The sequence below is a fragment of the Microcaecilia unicolor genome, chromosome 5 (assembly GCF_901765095.1).
Source record: "Microcaecilia unicolor chromosome 5, aMicUni1.1, whole genome shotgun sequence".
NCBI lineage: Eukaryota > Metazoa > Chordata > Amphibia > Gymnophiona > Siphonopidae > Microcaecilia > Microcaecilia unicolor.
Genome location: NC_044035.1, coordinates 14643037 through 14662862, shown reverse-complemented (window position 1 = coordinate 14662862; position 19826 = coordinate 14643037). Strand labels below are relative to the sequence as shown.

Below are 19826 nucleotides of genomic sequence, written 5' to 3'. Positions count from 1 at the left end.
AGTGGCCTAGTGGCCTAGTGGTTAGGGTGGTGGACTATGGTCCTGGGGAACTGAGGAACTGAGTTCGATTCCCACTTCAGGCACAGGCAGCTCCTTGTGACTCTGGGCAAGTCACTTAACCCTCTATTGCCCCATGTAAGCCGCATTGAGCCTGCCATGAGTGGGAAAGCGCAGGGTAGAAATGTAACAAAAATAAAATAGATACTATTGGAGATTGTACATGGAATGTTGCTACTATTGGAGATTCTACATGGAATGTTGCTATTCCACTAGCAACATTCCATGTAGAAGGCTGCGCAGGCTTCTGGTTCTGTGAGTCTGACGTCCTGCACGTACGTGCAGGACATCAGACTCACAGAAGCAGAAGCCTGCGCGGCCACATTGGTGATCTGCAAGGGCCGACTTCTACATTGAATCATGGAATGTTGCTAGTGGAATAGTAACATTCCATGTAGAATCTCAAACAGTAGCAACGGTGGAGGAGTGGCCTAGTGGTTAGGGTGGTGGACTTGGTGGACTTTGGTCCTGAGGAACTGAGTTCAATTCCCTCTTCAGGCACAGGCAGCTCCTTGTAACTCTGGGCAAGTCACTTAACCCTCCATTGCCCCATGTAAGCCACATTGAGCCTGCCGTGAGTGGGAAAGCGCGGGGTACAAATGTAATAAAAAAATAAATAAAATCTGAAGAAGAATAGCCCATTCCCAGGCCCTCCAGAGAAGCCCTGGGCAGAGCTCTCAAGTTACCCAGTTCCAAGAGGGAAATTTTAGCTCTGTCCTAGCTTTCTGACAAGCCTATCATGGTGCATTCTGGGATCTGCAGCACTGATTTCAATAGCCAGGGCCCAGGGACTACAAATTCCACAATGCTTTAGGATGCAAGTTGAAAAACCAGGAGTGGCCAAAAAGTCTCCACCCTGGAAGTGGGTAACTTGACATCTCTGCAATTAATTTTCATTTATTGTACAAACGGACAGCATGTTCACAGTTCAACGGAGGTACTGGTAGAACCATCCTTAGAGCTGCCACCTCGCCCAGATGGTCAACCCAAAAAGGCTGATACCGTGTAGGTTTTGTCCCGTTCCATGCACATAGGGTTACCATATGGCTCCAGAAAAAGAAGGACACATTGATCCAGTCCAGGTTTTCCTTCCGTTGAAAGCAATGGAAGTAAAACCCAGACTGGCTCAATCTGTCCTCCTTTTTCTGGAACAAAAAAGCAACACTGGGCCTTCAGGATTGAGGTGATCAAAGTCTCTTGTTTATTAATTGACGGATAGACCCGACATGGGCTGTGTTTCGGCGCACTGGCGCCTGCCAAGTGGTCAGCTAATCCTGATCAAAAATTGTAGGTGGTTTTTTCACACTGACAGCGCTGTGCATGCTGATTACGCTCTCGGAGCAATTGAGATTCTATTCCATATCAAAGGTGCTACACTGTGACAGTACCACCTACATTTTTTGATCAGGATTAGCTGACCCCTGAGGCAGGCGCCAGTGTGCCGAAACACGGCCCGTGTCGGGTCTATCCGTCAATTAATAAACAAGAGACTTTGATCATCTCAATCCTGAAGGCCCAGTGTTGCTTTTTTGTTTCTGTATTATTTTGTATGCTGTTTTACCCTCTCTTTTGTGTCTCCTTTTTCCGGAGCCATATAGGGGTGATATGATACAGACGTTCAAATATTTGAAAGGTATTAATCTGCAAACGAACCTTTTCCGGAGAGGGGAAGGCGGTAGAACTAGAGGACATGAAATGAGATTGAAGGGGGGCAGACTCAAGAAAAATGTCAGAAAGTATTTCTTCACGGAGAGAGTGGTGGATGCTTGGTATGCCCTCCCGCGGGAGGTGGTGGAGATGAAAACGTTAACGGAATTCAAATATGCGTGGGATAAACATAAAGGAATCCTCCTCAGAAGGAAGGGACCCCCAGAAGCTTAGCCGGTGGTGGGAGGCAGGGCTGGTGGTTGGGAGGTGGGGATAGTGCTGGGCAGACTTATACGGTCTGTGCCAGAGCCGGTGGTGGGAGGCGGGACTGGTGGTTGGGAGGCAGGGATAGTGCTGGGCAGACTTATACGGTCTGTGCCAGAGCCGGTGGTGGGAGGCAGGGCTGGTGGTTGGGAGGTGGGGATAGTGCTGGGCAGACTTATACGGTCTGTGCCAGAGCCGGTGGTGGGAGGCGGGGCTGGTGGTTGGGAGGCGGGGATAGTGCTGGGCAGACTTATACGGTCTGTGCCAGAGCCAGTGGTGGGAGGCGGGGCTGGTGGTTGGGAGGCGGAGATAGTGCTGGGCAGAGCCGGTGGTGGGAGGCGGGGCTGGTGGTTGGGAGGCGGAGATAGTGCTGGGCAGACTTATACGGTCTGTGCCAGAGCCGGTGGTGGGAGGCGGGGCTGGTGGTTGGGAGGCGGAGATAGTGCTGGGCAGACTTATACAGTCTGTGCCAGAGCCGGTGGTGGGAGGCGGGGCTGGTGGTTGGGAGGCGGAGATAGTGCTGGGCAGACTTATACGGTCTGTGCCAGAGCCGGTGGTGGGAGGCGGGGCTGGTAGTTGGGAGGCGGGGATAGTGCTCTGCAGACTTATACGGTCTGTGCCAGAGCCGGTGGTGGGAGGCGGGGATAGTGCTGGGCAGACTTGTACGGTCTGTGCCCTAAAAAAGACAGGTACAAATCAAGGTAAGGTATACACAAAAAATGGCACATGTGAGTTTATCTTGTTGGGCAGACTGGGTGGACCGTGCAGGTCTTTTTCTGCCGTCATCTACTATGTTACTATGTTACATGCACAGAGATGTAATTCTAATTTCTTCACGCATGCAATGGGGGCAAAAACTAGATCTGTATTCACCTCTTCAGGTTGATTTGTGTGTTTACTGTATATGTGCTGCCATTTGATGCCTCACTGTGCTGAGGGTCTTAGGACATTCCTCAGTCCTTAGTCAGCGGGTCAGGGAGCAGGCCAGCAGTATTTCAGTGCACACAAGGCCAGGATTTCACAGTCATTGGGTTTCAAAATGTTCCCAGGCATCGGATACAATAGAGTGGAAAAAGGCAGTACTAGGAATAAAGGTTAATTCTGCTTTCAGCTTTAGCGCTTCAATTTCAGCTGGTAAACAAGATTTTTTTTTTTTCCACAGCACGCTGCAGGAATCCTCAGTGTCATCAGTGAAAGCCTTTGGATCTGAGAGGAGCAGGGTCACCTAGATAGGGTTACCATGAGGCATATTTTCAAAGCACTTAGCCTTCCAAAGTTCCATAGAAACCTATGGAACTTTGGAAGGCTAAGTGCTTTGAAAATATGCCTATATGGCTCCAGAAAAAAAAAGAGGATAGATTGAGCCAGTCCGGATTTTACTTCCATTGAAAGCAATGTAACATAGTAACATAGTAGATGATGGCAGAAAAAGACCTGCACGGTCCACCCAGTCTGCCCAACAAGATAAATTCATATGTGCTACTTTTTATTTGTACCTGTCCTCTTCAGGGCACAGACCGTATAAGTCTGGCCAGCCCTATCCCCGCCTCCCAACCACCAGCTCTGGCACAGACCGTATAAGTCTGCCCAGCACTATCCCCGCCTCCCAACTACCAGTCCCGCCTCCCACCACCAGCTCTGGCACAGACTGTATAAGTCTGCCCAGCACTATCCCCGCCTCCCAACTACCAGCCCCGCCTCCCACCACCGGCTCTGGCACAGACCGTATAAGTCTGCAGAGCACTATCCCCGCCTCCCAACCACCAGCCCCGCCTCCCACCACCAGCTCTGGCACAGACCGTATAAGTCTGGCCAGCACTATCCCCGCCTCCCAACCACCAGCCCCGCCTCCCACCACCGGCTCTGGCACAGACCATATAAGTCTGCCCAGCACTATCCCCACCTCCCACCACTAGCCCCGCCTCCCAACCACCAGCCCCGCCTCCCACCACCAGCTCTGGCACAGACTGTATAAGTCTGCCCAGCACTATCCCCGCCTCCCAACTACCAGTCCCACTTCCCACCACCAGCTCTGGCACAGACCATAGAAGTCTGCCCAGGACTATCCCTGCCTCCCAACCACTAGACCCCGCCTCCCCCCACCGGCTCTGCCACTCAATCTCCACTAAGCTTCTGAGGATCCATTCCTTCTGAACAGGATTCCTTTATGTTTATCCCATGCATGTTTGAATTCCGTTACCGTTTTCCTCTCCACCACCTCCCGCGGGAGGGCAATAGAAGTAAAACCCGGACTAGCTTAATCTGTCCTCCTTTTTCTGGAGCCATATGGTAACCCTACACCTAGATCCAGATTCACCCAACAGGGTTGATCCAGTCCTGGGCTTACCCCATTGCATGCAGGGATTTGTAGTTCTGGTTTCCACATTGGATTCCCTAAGAAAAGCAAGGCTACAAGTCCCTGCATGGATTGAGGTAAGCCCCCAGGACTGGATCAACCCTGTTGGGCGAATCTGGATCTAGTTAGCAACCCTACCTAAAAGGGATGATTCAGTCCAGGTTTTCCCTCCACTACATCCATGAAGACCTTCTACATCTACAAGAGCAGTGTTTCCCAAGTCGTTCCTGGAGTAACCCCTTGCCAGTCAAGTTTTCAAGGTATCCACAATAAATATGCATGAGATTGATTTGCATACACTGCCTCCATTGTATGCAAATCTCTTTCACGCATATTGTAAAAAGGGTCCACTGCTTCCCAGCAAGGCGGAGCCGTCCACCAGCCGTTTTTCCAGATCTCACCACAATTGCAGACAGTGGCTAGGTCAAACGATTTTTATTATCAAGCCAATAACAGCTGTCACAAACTTCAGTACATAGGTTATCCCCAAACAAACAGGTTCCAACCACATAGGTTTCCAGTAAAGCAGGTAAATAAAGCAGGCTTCCAAATAAATCAGGCTTCCAATAAAGCAGGGGAATAAAGCAGGCTTCCAAATAAGTCAGGCTTCCAATCAGTGGCGTACCTAGGGTAGTTGACACCCGGGGCCGGTCATTTTTTAACACCCCCCCCCCCCAAATCCAGTACTAGGCATGCCAAGAATACAAAACACTCAGGACCTATAGAGCAATTCTACCATACCATAAGCAGTCATTTCTACGAGTCACACAAGGAAAAGGAAAGCATCTTAAACACTACAGTGAGCACTAGAACATCAATTCACCTATTGTAAAACGAAACCAGACAGAATAGTACAGATCGTAGATCCTGCACAGTCAATGCCAACTGAAAGCCATGTCTTTTTCACAAACACAGATACACCCTAATCCACTATAGAATAAGTAATCATAAACTTTCTATTTAGACAAAAATTAAACTGAACCCCCAATGCCAGACTCTGCATACAATGCAACACCACAGAAACAGAAACTGTCCCCTAGTACTGTGCAAAATATAAAGACAGCAGATGTAAATTTGAAAAAAACTAACAAGTACCAATCACCACTTTACAAATTAACAAATAGAAATAAAACAAATATAGAAAGTAAAATAATACCATTTTATTGGACTAATACATTTAGCTTTCAGAGGCCAAAACCTCCGTCCTCGGGTCAGTACAGTATAGTGCTGTTACAGTATCCTATCCTGACCTGAGGAAGGGGGTTTTGTTCTCCAAACGTTAGTCAAAATGTATTAAAATTAGTCCAATAAAAAGATTACCTTATTTACATGTTCTATTATAAACATTTAACACACATCTACAATACTTTATCCTAAAGCAAAAAAAAATAAAAAATATATTTTATTTACAGTTTGTTGTCTCTGGTTTCTGCTTTCCTCATCTTCTTTTCACCGTCTTCCTTCCATCCAGCATCTGTCTTCACTCTCTCTCTCTCTCTCTGCCAACCAGTGTCTGCCCTCTCTGCCGTCCCTTCCATCCACTGCCTGCCCTTTCTCTCAGCCCCTTCAATCCACCATTTGCCCTCCCTCTCCCATCCATCCAGGGTCTGCCCTCCCTCTCGCTCCCCCTTCCATCTAGGATCTGTCCCCTCTCTCTCTCTCTCTGCCCCTTTTTTCAACCCCCAGTTCCAGCCCCCTTCTCCCCTCTGAACACCCCCACCCCAGTCCCCTTCTCCCCTCCCCTTCTCCTATCTGAGACCCCCACCACAGTCCCCTTCTCCCCTCCCCTGTCTGAGACCCCCACCCCAGTCCCCTTCTCTCCTCTGAACACCCCCACCCCAGTCCCCTTCTCCCCTCCCCTTCCCTTCTCCCCTCTGAGATCCCCACCCCAGTCCCCTTCTCCCCTCCCCTTTTCCCCTCTGAACACCCCCACCCCAGTCCCCTTCTCCCCTCCCCCTCCCCTGTCTGAGATCCCCACCCCAGTCCCCTTCCCTTCTCCCCTCTGAAATCCCCACCCCAGTCCCTTTCTCCCTTCCCCTGTCTGAGACCCCCCACCCCAGTCCCCTTCTCCCCTCCCCTTCCCCCGTCTGACCCCCACCCCAGTCCCCTTCTCCCCACCCCAGTCCCCTTCTCCCCACCCCTTTTCCCCTCTGAACACCCCCACCCCAGTCCCCTTTTCCCTTCCCCTTCCCTTCTCCTCTCTGAGATCCCCACCCCAGTCCCCTTCTCCCCTCCCCTGTCTGAGACCCCCACCCCAGTCCCCTTCTCCCCTCTGAACACCCCCACCCGAGTCCCTTTCGCCCCTCTCCTTCCCCACCTCAGTCCCGTTAAAACCGGCGAAGCAGCGTCGCAGGCAGCGCCTCGTGCCCTGTTGTAAAAAAAAAAATCAAATCTCCTTCCTTCTCCTCGTCTTGACGTCTTGACGTCGACTCGGGCCTTCCAATCAATTTGATTGGAAGGCCCGAGTCGACGTCAAGACGAGGAGGAGAAGGAAGGAGATTTGATTTTTTTTTTACAAGCAGGGCACGAGGCGCTGCCTGCGACGCTGCTTCGCCGGTTTTTTTAATGTGCGGCGCCGCGGGAACGGCCATGGGAGGCGGCGGGAGTGGAGCACCCCCCACCCACTGGCACCCGGGGTGGACCGCCCCCACCGCCCCCCCCTTGGTATGCCACTGCTTCCAATAAAGCAGGTAAATGACACAGCTTTCCAAATACATCAGGCTTTCAATAAAGCAGGTTTCTCTCACCTCCAACACCCTTCCAAACCCTCAGGAGCTGGCCATCCCTGCCTTGGAACTCTCCCACTCCATAGAGGCTTCTCCCCCTTCCTGGGATTCCTCTCCCCTCTGATCTACCCCTCCTTCCATATAATCCATCCAATCATCTTCTTCCCTCTCCATGGGTCCCTCTCTATTCCAGCTGGGCCGCATGGTATATTGATTGCGTATCCAGGGGAACTGAGCTTCTTCCCTCTGCCTCCCCCTAGTGGGGGATGAAATTATAGGCTCAGCCTGGCTATCCCCCTGGCTCCCTCTGCTGGAGCTGGGAATCCATTCCCTTGTTTCCAGATTACTCTCTGCCTCCCTCCTTGCAATGGCTTCTGGTACTTGTAGTTCAGGGTCTAAATGCTTCATCCCAGCTACCCTGGCAGTAGTAGCCTTGTCACAATATTCATTGTGGATATCCTGAAAACCTGACTGGGAAGGGGATACTCCAGGAGTGACTTGGGAAACACTGACCTAGACCTGCTTCTTGAAGAACTCATTGCAGAAGCAGAGTTTCCAAGTTACCCAGTTCCAAAAAGGGTCAGTCCTGGATTTCTACCAACTTCATCCAGATGCATTATGGAACCTGCAGCACTGATTTCAATGGATAGAATTAGGCACTACAAATTCCACACTGCTTTGGGATGTAGATAGCTGGGTGGCTTCATCACGTCCCTGCCAGGTACGAAAGTGGTGGGCCTCACCTGTCACCTAGATAAGGTTTTAGACATTGTTGGGGAGGAGCCTGCTGTCTTGGTACATAGGGGTACTAGCGACATAGGAAAATGTGGGAGGGAGGTTCTAGATGCCAATTTTAGGTAGAAAGCTGAAATCCAGAATCTCCAGGGTAGCATTTTCAGAAGTGCTCACTGGTCCACACACAGGACTCAAGAGACAGGCAGAGCTCCACGGTCTCAATGTATGGATGAGACGATGGTACAGGGAGGAGGGTTTTAGATTTGTTAGGAACTGGGCAACATTCTACGGAAGGGGATCCTATTCCGGAAAGATGGGATTTGCCTTAACCAGAGTGGAACCAGGCTGCTGGCATCCGCATTTAAAAAGGAGATATCACCAAAACAGGGAAGATAGGACATCCCAATAGCGAGGTTACAATAAAGACCATAGTACACCAAGGGGCACGTTTTCGAAAGAGAAAAACGTATAAAAAGTGTCATAAAGCAGCATTTGGACGTGTTGCTTCCTGAAACGTTAAAAATCGCTATTTTTGAAATTTTCTAAACGATTGCTGTGCTGATTGTCACAGTGTGTTCAAATCATAAGGGAGTGTGTTGGGCATGTTAAGGGTGGGATTTGGGCATTCCTAACACTTGGCTGTTTTTCTGCCATAATGGAACAAAATAAAAATATCCAGGACTAAAACTAAGACATGTTGAGCTAGACCTATTTTCATAATGACTAAGCTACAAAAAAGTGCCCTAATTGACCAGATGACCACTGGAGGCCTTGTCTTCCCCCAGTGGTCACCGATCCCCTCACACCCCCCACAGATGTGAAAGAAACAGTACATACCAGCCTCTATGACAGCCTCCGATGTTATGGCCAGTCCTATTACAGCAGCAAGCAGGTCCCTGGAGTAGCCTAGTGATCGGTGCAGTGCACTGTGGAGAAGGTGACCCAGGCCCATAATCCACTCTGTTATACTGTTTTCCGTAACCTGGTACAATCAATGGTACTCAGTCACCTAGACTACTGCAACGCACTTTACGCCGGTTGCAAAGAGCAAATAATCAAGAAACTTCAGACAGCCCAGAACACGACAGCTAGACTCATATACGGTAAAACAAAATACGAAAGTGCTAAACCCCTACGAGAAAAGCTACACTGGCTCCCACTTAAAGAACGCATCACGTTCAAAATATGCTCCCTAGTTCACAAGATCATTCACGGAGACGCACCAGCCTACATGTCAGACCTGATAGACCTACCACCCAGGAATGCTAAAAGATCATCCCGCACATTCCTAAATCTGCACTTCCCCAACTGCAAAGGTCTAAAATACAAACTAATGCACGCGTCAAACTTTCCCTACTTGAGCACACAGTTATGGAACGAACTGCCACGCAACTTAAAAATGATTTACGATCTAACCAACTTCCGCAAACTACTGAAGACCCAATCTGTTTAATAAGGCATACCACGAAGATCAACAAATGTGAACATACACCACTCCTTCACATACATTCAGAACTTCTTATAATATCTGCTTGTTATATTACTATCATGGTTTCTCATTATCATGTTACCCAAGATTCTTCTGTAACACTAAATGCCTATTTTCTAATATATTTCCACCATTTATGATGCATTGTAAGCCACATTGAGCCTGCAAAAAGGTGGGAAAATGTGGGATACAAATGCAATAAATAAATAAATACTTGTCGTGTAAAGTGTCAGCCTCCCAAAACCCACTAAAAATCTACTGTACCCACATATAGGTGACACCTGAAGCCATGGGTATACAGTTGGGTACAGTAAGTGTGGGTTTTGGAGGGCTCAACATACAATATAAGGGGGTAAGGGTGATATGTGTACCTGGGACCTTTTATGAAGTCCACTGCAGTGCCCCCCTAGGGTGCCCCACTGCTCTGCGGGGATGTCTGTGCGGCCAGTCTACTAAGAATGCTGGCTCCTCCTGCATCCCAATGGCTTGATTTGGTGCGTTTTCACTTGAAAGTTTTTTTTTTAATAGTCCAAAAAGATAGACACATTGAGAACAGCAACATCTAGCAAATGGCCATTTTTGAAACAAAAACAAAAACGTTTCGCTGTTTCAAAAATTGCTATATTCACCATTTGAATTTTGAATGTTTTGAGCAAAACGCCAAAAGTCAGATTTAAACCATCATATCGAAAATGCCTCTCCAAGTATCTTTAAATAAAGAGAAGACAGATTTTAAAGATTGCAAATTATCACTGTCAAATGCTGAACAAGTTATAAATAGTAACAACAAACATTGTTTGAAAATGTCTACATGTAAATGCCAAAAGCCTAAGAAATAAGATGGGAGAGTTAGAATATATTGTACTAAATGAAAAGATAGCTGTAATAGGCATCTCTGAGACCTGGTGGAAGGAAAATAACCAGTGAGGACGCTTGTCAAACCAGGGTACAAATATAAAAAAATGTCAACCTGGAAGCCCAGATCAGATATATTCCATGTACCGAAAAAGGAGTAAGGCAGGCCAAAAGAGAGCCAGCATGGTTAAAAAGTGAGGTGAAGGAAGCTATTAGAGATAACAGAAAATCCTTCAGAAAATGGAAGAAGGATCCGAATGAAAATAATAGGAAACAGCGTAAGAAATGGTAAGTCAAAATGTAAGGCGCTGATAAGGAAGGCAAAGCGAGACGTTGAAAAAAAATTGCCATGGAAGTAAAAACATATAATAAAACCTTTTTTTTTAGCTATATTAGAAGTAAGAAGCCGGTAAAAGAATCAGTTGGATTGCCAGATGACCGAGGGATATAAGAGGCACTCAGGGAAGACAACGCCGTAGCGGAGACATTAAATGAACTCTATACTTCAGTCTTCACCAAGAAGATGTGGGGGGAGATACCAGTGCCAGAGAAACTGAAACAAATCTCTGTAAACTTTGAAGATGTATTTATCTATTTTATTTTTGTTACATTTGTACCCTGTGCTTTCCCACTCATGGCAAGCTCAATGTGGCTTACATATTATATACAGATACTTTTTTGTACCTGGGGCAATGGAGGGTTAAGTGACTTGCCCAGAGTCACAAAGAGCTGCCTGTGCCTGAAGTGGGAATTGAACTCAGTTCTCAGTTCCCCAGGACCACCACCCTAACCACTAGGCCACTCCTCCACTCTGTAATGTAATGTAATGGAGCAATCTGATAATTAAAGAGTAGCAAATCGCTTGGACTAGATGCTATACATCCCAGAGCTATTGTTAGTAATATGTAATTTATCTTTGAAATCAAACATCATACCAGAAGATTGGAGGGTGGCCAATATAACGCCAACTTTTTTAAAGGGTTCCAGAGGTGATCAAGGAAAATTATACACCATTGAGCCTGACATCAGGGCCGGGCAAAATGGTAGAGACTATTATAAAGAACAAAATTACAGAGCATATACATAAGCATGGATTAATGAGACAAAGTTAACGGATTTAGTCAAGGGAAATCTAGCCCACTACATTTCTTCAAAGAGGAGAATACAAATGTGGATAAAGGTGAGTCGGTTGATATCGTGTATCTGGATTTTCAAAAGGCATTTCACAAAGTACCTCATGAACGACTCTTAAGGGAATTAGAAAGTCATGGGATAGGAGGTAGTGTCCTATTAAGAACTGGTTAAAACATAGAAAACAGAAAGTAGGGTTAAGTGATCAGTATTCTCAATGGAGAAGGGTAGATAGTGGGGCTCCGCAGGGGTCTGTACTGGGACTGCTACTTTTTAACATATTTATAAATGATCTAGAGATGGGAATAACTAGTGAGGTAATTAAATTTGCTGATGACACAAAGTTATTCAAAGTTGTTAAATCGCAAGAGGATTGTGAAAAATTGGAAGAGAACCTTACGCGACTGGGCATCCAAATGGCAGATGACATTTAATGCGAGCAAGTGCAAAGTGATGCACATAGGACAGAGGAAAGGGAGAGAAAAGATTGCAGACTTGAGAATTTCAATAGCTGGCTCAAAGCCTGGTGTCACCAAGAATGATTTAGGTACAAAGGAGGATGGGCAATACATGGAAAAACTAAAGACTATACTGTAACAATGAGCTGCATCTCACTGTGGCAGGAAAAAAATCCTTGGGGAGAAATTCAGACAATATATTTCTAGGCATTTAAACTAGAAGGCGGGGGTGGCATATGGAGGCAGTTCACTTCAAGTGGTCACCCCCAGCTAAAGCTAAAGACAAGACGCGTCAGTAGAAAAGAAAGCAATGAAAACAACAATCTTAGCAAATCACTTCTTACCAACACAGCAGGAAGTGAGACTAAACAAGAAACTAAACAGAAGATAAAAATTCCACGGAAATGTAGATGGAAAGCGATGACCACAAATGCTCGCAGTCTAAGCAATAAAGCTCATGACCTTCAAGCCCTGATGTTGGAGGCAGGCTTAGACATTGTTGCAATCACGGAGACATGGCTCAATGGTTCCCATGAATGGGATGCAAACATACCAGGCTATAATCTATTTAGGAAGGATAGAGATAAACATAGTAAACATAGTAGATGATGGCAGAAAAAGACCTCCACGGTCCATCCAGTCTGCCCAAGAAGATAAATTCATTTTTTTTTTGTTACATTTGTACCCCGCGCTTTCCCACTCATGGCAGGCTCAATGCGGCTTACATGGGGCAATGGAGGGTTAAGTGACTTGCCCAGAGTCACAAGGAGCTGTTGTGCTACTTTTTTATTTGTGCTGTCCTCTTCAGGGCACAGACCGTATAAGTCCGGCCAGCCCTATCCCCGCCTCCCAACCACCAACCCCACCTCCCAACCACCAACCCCGCCTCCCAACCACCAGCTTTGGCACAGACCCTATAAGTCTGCCCAGCACTATCCCCGCCTCCCAACTACCAGTCCCGCCTCCCACCACCAGCTCTGGCACAGACCGTATAAGTCTGCCTAGCACTATCCCTGCCTCCCAACCACCAACCCCGCCTCCCAACCACCAGCTCTGGCACAGACCCTATAAGTCTGCCCAGCACTATCCCCGCCTCCCAACTACCAGTCCCGCCTCCCACCACCAGCTCTGGCACAGACCGTATAAGTCTGCCCAGCACTATCCCTGCCTCCCAACCACCAACCCCGCCTCCCAACCACCAGCTCTGGCACAGACCCTATAAGTCTGCCCAGCACTATCCCCGTCTCCCAACTACCAGTCCCGCCTCCCACCACCAGCTCTGGCACAGACCGTATAAGTCTGCCCAGCACTATCCCTGCCTCCCAACCACCAACCCCGCCTCCCAACCACCAGCTCTGGCACAGACCCTATAAGTCAGCCCAGCACTATCCCTGCCTCCCACCACTGGCTCTGGCACAGACCGTATAAGTCTGCCCAGCACTATCCCCGCCTCCCAACCACCAGCCCCGGCTCAGACCGTATAAGTCTGCCCAGCACTAGCCCCGCCTCCCAACCACCAGCTCTGCCACCCATTCTAGGCTAAGCTCCTGAGGATCCATTCCTTCTGCACAGGATTCCTTTATGTTTATCCCACGCATGTTTGAATTCCGTTACCGTTTTCATCTCCACCACCTCCCGCGGGAGGGCATTCCAAGCATCCACCACCCTCTCTGTGAAAAAATACTTCCTGACATTCTTCTTGAGTCTGCCCCCCTTCAATCTCATTTCATGCCCTTTACGAGATGGTCGTAAAGGTGGGGGAGTAGCTCTGTGAGAAATGAAATCGCAGCGACTGAAATGACAGGGACCTGGGGAAAGGAAGAAGCGATATGGATCACCTTAAAAAGAATGATAGAACCTCCGTCCACATGGGTGTTGTCTACAGACCTCCGACACAATTGGAAGAACTAGATAAAGATCTGATCGCGGATATTCAAAAGTTGGGAAAGAAGAGAGAGGTGCTGTTGCTAGAGTGATGGGCCAACATATACCCTTGGATGTAATTCTGGATCAGGGTGAAGTGTTCTGCTTGAAAGGGGTAGACAATGCCTATTTATACGCAAACCCCCAATTCTGTATATATGGCGCCTAAAGTTGTTTGCGTTAATTTGGCCGCACGGCCAAATTGTGTGCACAACTTAATTGAATAACAAGCCAATCAGTGTCAATAATTGGCAATTAACAGCCAATTCTAAGCACTAATTGGCAATAATTAGGATTTACGCACATATCCAATTCTATAATGGAACGCACCTAAATCCTATCGCACATAACAATTTGGGGGCATGTTTAGGTGTGTTCCCAAGGGCATTCCCAGATTTTACACACATTGATCCAAATCATGCCTAAGTGTGCCTAACTTAGGTGCCAATCTTTAAGCTTGTTTTTAGCAGGCCTTGTCACAGCCGCATACATTTAGATGTAGCTTAGTGCTAAGCACGATTCTATAAATGACACATACGCTTTATACAATCGCACTAAACGCATTTCATTTTCGGTGCTGATTTTTAGGCACAACTTATAAACTTTACCCCAAAGCGTGCAGCATGGGGAAAAATGTATCTTACAACACTGGGTTGGGTTGGACAGAATCAGGGCCGCCGAGAGACTAGGCCGGGCCCGGGGCAAGGCCGCCCCATCTCCCCCCCCCCCTCCCCCCACCACTGCCGCCCTCCATCGCTCCCCTCGTTGCTCCAGTCCCCAGTCTCACCTGCCTGCTTCCATGGCACCGGGTCCCCTGCATTCAAAGCGGCAGTCGCAGATCGCCTCTCTTCGGGCCTTCCCTCCCTGTGTCCCGCCCTCATCTGATGTAACTTCCGGTTTCTGCGAGGGCAGGACACAGGGAGGGAAGGCCCGAAGGGAGGCGATCTGCGACTGCCGCTTTGAATGCAGGGGGCCCGGAGCCGAGGAGGCAGGCAGGTGAGACCGGGGACTGCAGCGGCCCTGGTCAGAATACACCTTCATTTTGGCAGTGGAGAAACCAGCTTCATAATTTAATGCTGTTAGAACTGCATATTGCTAATTATACTTAAAAAAAAAGGAAAGTATTTTTGTCCATTATATTCAATCACTAAATCCAAAGCAAAGAGCTTTACCTTAAATAAACTACATTTGCTGTGAGTGTCTGGATATTTTTTCTTCTTCTTTTTCTTTTCTCTCTCTCATTCGCAGATATAAGAACACAGTCTCCTGAAGTTTTTTTTTTCCCCTCAGGTTGCGAGAGAGGGGGTGGGGTTCAGTAATGAGGGCAGTATTTGCATCGATTTCATGGCTGATTAATCTCTTAGGGAATAGGAGCCGACTCTGTGGGTGCTGGGCTTAGCACCCCCAATAAATTTAAAAAGTTGGCTCCTATGTCTTAGGGGGTCTTTTACAAAGGCGCATTAGCGTTTTTAGAGCACGCTAATGATTAGCGCATGCTAAACACTAGAGTCAGCCATTGGAATGTATGGGCATTTCTAGTGTTTAGCGCATGCCTATTTTTAGCACATGCTAAAAACGCTAGCGCACCTTTGTAAAAGGACCCCTTAGATTCTGGGTAGGATGCTTTGCTGATGTTTTCGATTATTGGTGATTCTGGCTATCAAGTGACTACGAGACTTACATTGTATCCTCAGGGGTGTGGTAGATCGATGGGATGCAGAGACAGGACTGGTTTAGTTTTCTTCAAGATAGAAAACTCCAGACTTCGTTCCTTTTCCCTCGCGGCACCTTATGCCTGGAAAAGACTTCCTGAGCCCGTACGTCTAGCTCCATCTCTACTTGTTTTCAAATCTATGCTGAAAACCCACCTTTTCACCGCTGCTTTTGGCTCCTAACCACTACTCATTTGCCTCCCCCTTGTTCCTTCTCACCCAGTACTTCCCTCACCCTTAATTGTCTTGTCTGTCTGTATTTTTTAGATTGTAAGCTCTATTGAGCAGGGACTGTCTCTCTCTCTCTCTGTCAGGTGTTCAGTGCTGCGTGCGTCTGGTAGCGCTATACAAATGCTAATAATAATAGAAAACATTGGCCTGTAAAGTTTTTGTTCAGTTGCAATGGTATTACTGTGTCTGTTCTGGTATTGCTTTTGTCTTGTCATCATTGTTTCGAATAAAAATGATTGAAACTAAGATGGACTTGGGGGAAAATCCACTGTTTACTTCTAGGATAAGCAGCATAAAATCTGTTCTACTCTTCTGGGATGTTGCCAGGTACTTGTGACCTGGATTAGCCACTTTTTTGAAACAAGATACTGGGCTTGATGGGCCTTTGGTCTGTCCCGGTATGGCAATGCTTATGTTCTCACGTCACCCGGGACTGGCCAAAAATTCACCCTCCTGGACTGGGTAACTTGGCACTTCTGTAGGAAGTCAGCTGCAACCAGACAACGGAGGTTTAAAACTGGCTGTGTAATGTAGCGCGACTGTATGGGTGGAGATGGGATGCATTAATATGTAACACATGACCTGTAATACCTTAGTTCCCTGTTCACTTCCTGCTACACAAGGTCCCCTGCAAGATCAGGGCATGCCTTCTCTGTACAGAACAATGTAGTCATGTATATAATACTTTCTCCCAAGTAAAGTATCCTAATGTGCAACTAAAGAACCTTCCTTCAAGGTAAGCTCTCTGGGGCTGGGATTACAATAAGCATGTGTAGCAAACAACCAAAATGCTGTCATTGCAGTCGCAGACAGGAACATTCTGTCCTCTGCTCCAGGAAGCAGATAACAGTAGGAGGGACATTCAGAGTTTCTGATCCAATAGGATTCAACAATGAGCTTTTGGGGGGAAGTATACAATTTCATTTCATTTTCATTTTATTAAAATTTGCTAGACCGCCCTTATCACCACAGCGCATCACAGTAACATAACATAGTAGATGACGGCAGAAAAAGGCCTGCATGGTCCATCCAGTCTGCCCAACAAGATAAACTCATATGTGTATACCTTACCTTGATTTGTACCTGTCTTTTTCAGGGCACAGACCGTATAAGTCTGCCCAGCACTATCCCCTCCGCCCAACCACCAGCTCCGCCTCCCACCACCGGCTCTGGCACAGACCGTATAAGTCTGCCCAGCACTATCCCCGCCTCCCAACCACCAGTCCCGCCTCCCACCACTGGCTCTGGCACAGACCGTATAAGTCTGCCCAGCACTATCCCCGCCTCCCAACCACCAGTCCCGCCTCCCACCACTGGCTCTGGCACAGACCGTATAAGTCTGCCCAGCACTAGCCCCGCCTCCCACCACCAGGTCTGGCACAGACCGTATAAGTCTGCCCAGCAGTATTTTCCGCCTCCCAACCACCAGTCCCGCCTCCCATCACCGGCTCTAGCACAGACCGTATAAGTCTGCCCTCCACTATCCTCGCCTCCCAACCACCAACCCCTCTTCCCCCCACCTGCTCTGCCACCAAATTTCGGCTAAGCTTCTGAGGATCCCTTCCTACTGCATAGAATTCCTTTATGCATATCCCACGCATGTTTGAATTCCTCATGGTGGAGTGCAATAAACAAAGCATACAATTCAATTAAGAAAAGAATGACATAATGTTAAAAGGATAGATAACATCCAACCAAGAGTTACATACAGTCTATCAATCAATCTCAGTACTTGGGAGGAGCCATGTCTTGATTCTACTGAAGGGAGCCCAGCTAAGAAGGAAATAGAGGTGCAGCGAGTAGGAACCCCATCAGGGGCCCATCAGAGCTCCCTGCTGTAGGGACTAAAGGAGGAGTCGGGGAAATAATAATACGAGGGCAACCGGAGCTGCCATGGGGGCCTGATTTTCAAGAGAGAGATTTTTAAGGCACACCCCCAACCCTGCCCGTGCCACTCCCTGGTTCACCAAAATTCTGCGGCCGTGGCACCAGCAAGCCACCTCCCCCTCCAGCAGCAGGAGACACCTTAATAACATGTCCTTTCCTGCTGCCTCGGGACCAATCTCATGATATGAGCTGAGAGATTTTTGCAGCTTATAATGCAAGACTGGTCCCACGGCAGCAGGAGATGACAGTCTTAAAGCATCTCCTGCTGCTGTTAAGGGGAAGGCTTCTGAGGAGGAGTTCTTTGGAAGGAGTACAGGAGATGGCCTGTAAATGCACCAGACTTGGCAGGTCTGGACTCCCAGTCTGCTAATCAGCTGACCCCTGAAGCCTGATGAAAGAGACTGAAGGGTTGAGGATATTAAAAAGGTGGGGAATTAGCCACGGGTACCAGAAACTGGAGACACTCGTCCTTGAGTAAAAACGTTTATTAATAAAAAGGACTCGACACAACGTTGTGTTTCGGCCGCTAGGCCTGCATCAAGAGTCTAAAAAAGATATACAATTATAAATAACAGTTAAATGTCAAAAACATGAAGAAAAAAATATATAATATATGCCATTCATACATGTAGCTATAAACAGGTGTAGATACTTGAGTAACAATAAAAATTGTACATATTAAAAAAAACATAAAATAAAGAATAGTAACATTGATGGCTATAACAAAATTTGTGTAATAAATATGACAAAGGAGTGCCATAGAGAAACTAACAGACGTGCATGAACATATTAAGAAAAAGAATGACCTGTATTGCACAGAGGAACAGCCGATATCTAATAACCTTCCTGAGCCCCTAAGTCTTGCCCCATCCTTGGCCACCTTTAAATCTAGACTGAAAGCCCACCTCTTTAACATTGATTTTTGACTTGTAACCACTCGCCTCCACCTACCCTCCTCTCTTCCTTCCCGTTCACATTAATTGATTTGATTTGCTTACTTTATTTATTTTTTGTCTATTAGATTGTAAGCTCTTTGAGCAGGGACTGTCTTTCTTCTATGTTTGTGCAGCGCTGCGTATGCCTTGTAGCGCTATAGAAGTGATAAATAGTAGGTTAGTAGTCTCTTGTAACCAGAGCTAATGTTGTGATGTCATAATGCCTCAGGCCACCAATAAGAGCCAACCTCATCAGTGATGTCACAATGGCTTGATTGTCCTATACTTGGCTCACTTTTATTACATAGCTCTTTGAGCAGGGACTGTCTTTCTTCTATGTTTGTGCAGCGCTGCGTACGCCTTGTAGCGCTATAGAAATGCTAAATAGTAGTAGTAGTAGTACTTGTGACCTGGATTGGCCACTGTTGGCAACAGGATGCTGGGCTTGATGGACCTTCGGTCTGTCCCAGTATGGCAATACTTATGTACTTAGGATACTGAATGGAATCTTGCTAGTCTTTGGGATTCTAAATAGAATGTTGCTACACTTTGAAATTCTGCATGGAATCTTGTTATTCTTTAGAATTCTAGAATCTTGCTACTCTTTGGGGTTCTACATGGAATGTTGCTACTATTTGGGTTTCTGCCAGGTACTTGCCCCTACGTCTTGCCCCATCCTTGGCCACCTTTAAATCTAGACTGAAAGCCCACCTCTTTAACATTGCTTTTGACTCGTAACCACTTGTAACCACTCGCCTCCACCTACCCTCCTCTCTTCCTTCCCGTCCACATTAATTGATTTGATTACTTTATTTTTTGTCTATTAGATTGTAAGCTCTTTGAGCAGGGACTGTCTTTCTTCTATGTTTGTGCAGCACTGCGTACGCCTTGTAGTGCTATAGAAGTGATAAATAGTAGGTTAGTAGTCTCTTGTAACCAGAGCTAATGTTGTGATGTCATAATGCCTCAGGCCACCAATAAGAGCCAACCTCATCAGTGATGTCACAATGGCTTGATTGTCCTATACTTGGCTCACTTTTATTACATAGCTCTTTGAGCAGGGACTGTCTTTCTTCTATGTTTGTGCAGCGCTGCGTACGCCTTGTAGCGCTATAGAAATGCTAAATAGTAGTAGTAGTAGTAGTATGGTAAAACACAGAATGGTCTGCAGGAGATATGATAGATATCTGATTGCATGTAATAATTATGTAATGATTATGTAATGATTGGACTAAAATGAAACAATGTGAGGTTATGTGAAGCGTACAAAGAAAAATGTGAAAGTGCAGACTGTGAAAGTACTACAAAACACATGCATAAGTCCAATTGGAAACCTACTGAACTGTGACAGGTGAAGAACACAATTGCTAACAGGAAATGGTTCAATCTATACAAAACTCAGTGTGAAATGACAATCTTC

General features: G+C 47.0%; 1 protein-coding gene across 1 annotated transcript in view; it reads right to left on the bottom strand.

The window, feature by feature from the left end:
• Positions 1-19826, bottom strand: part of LOC115471043 (actin-binding LIM protein 1-like) — a 264144-nt gene that overhangs the window by 158617 nt on the left and 85701 nt on the right. The gene's annotated exons all lie outside the window — the stretch shown is intronic.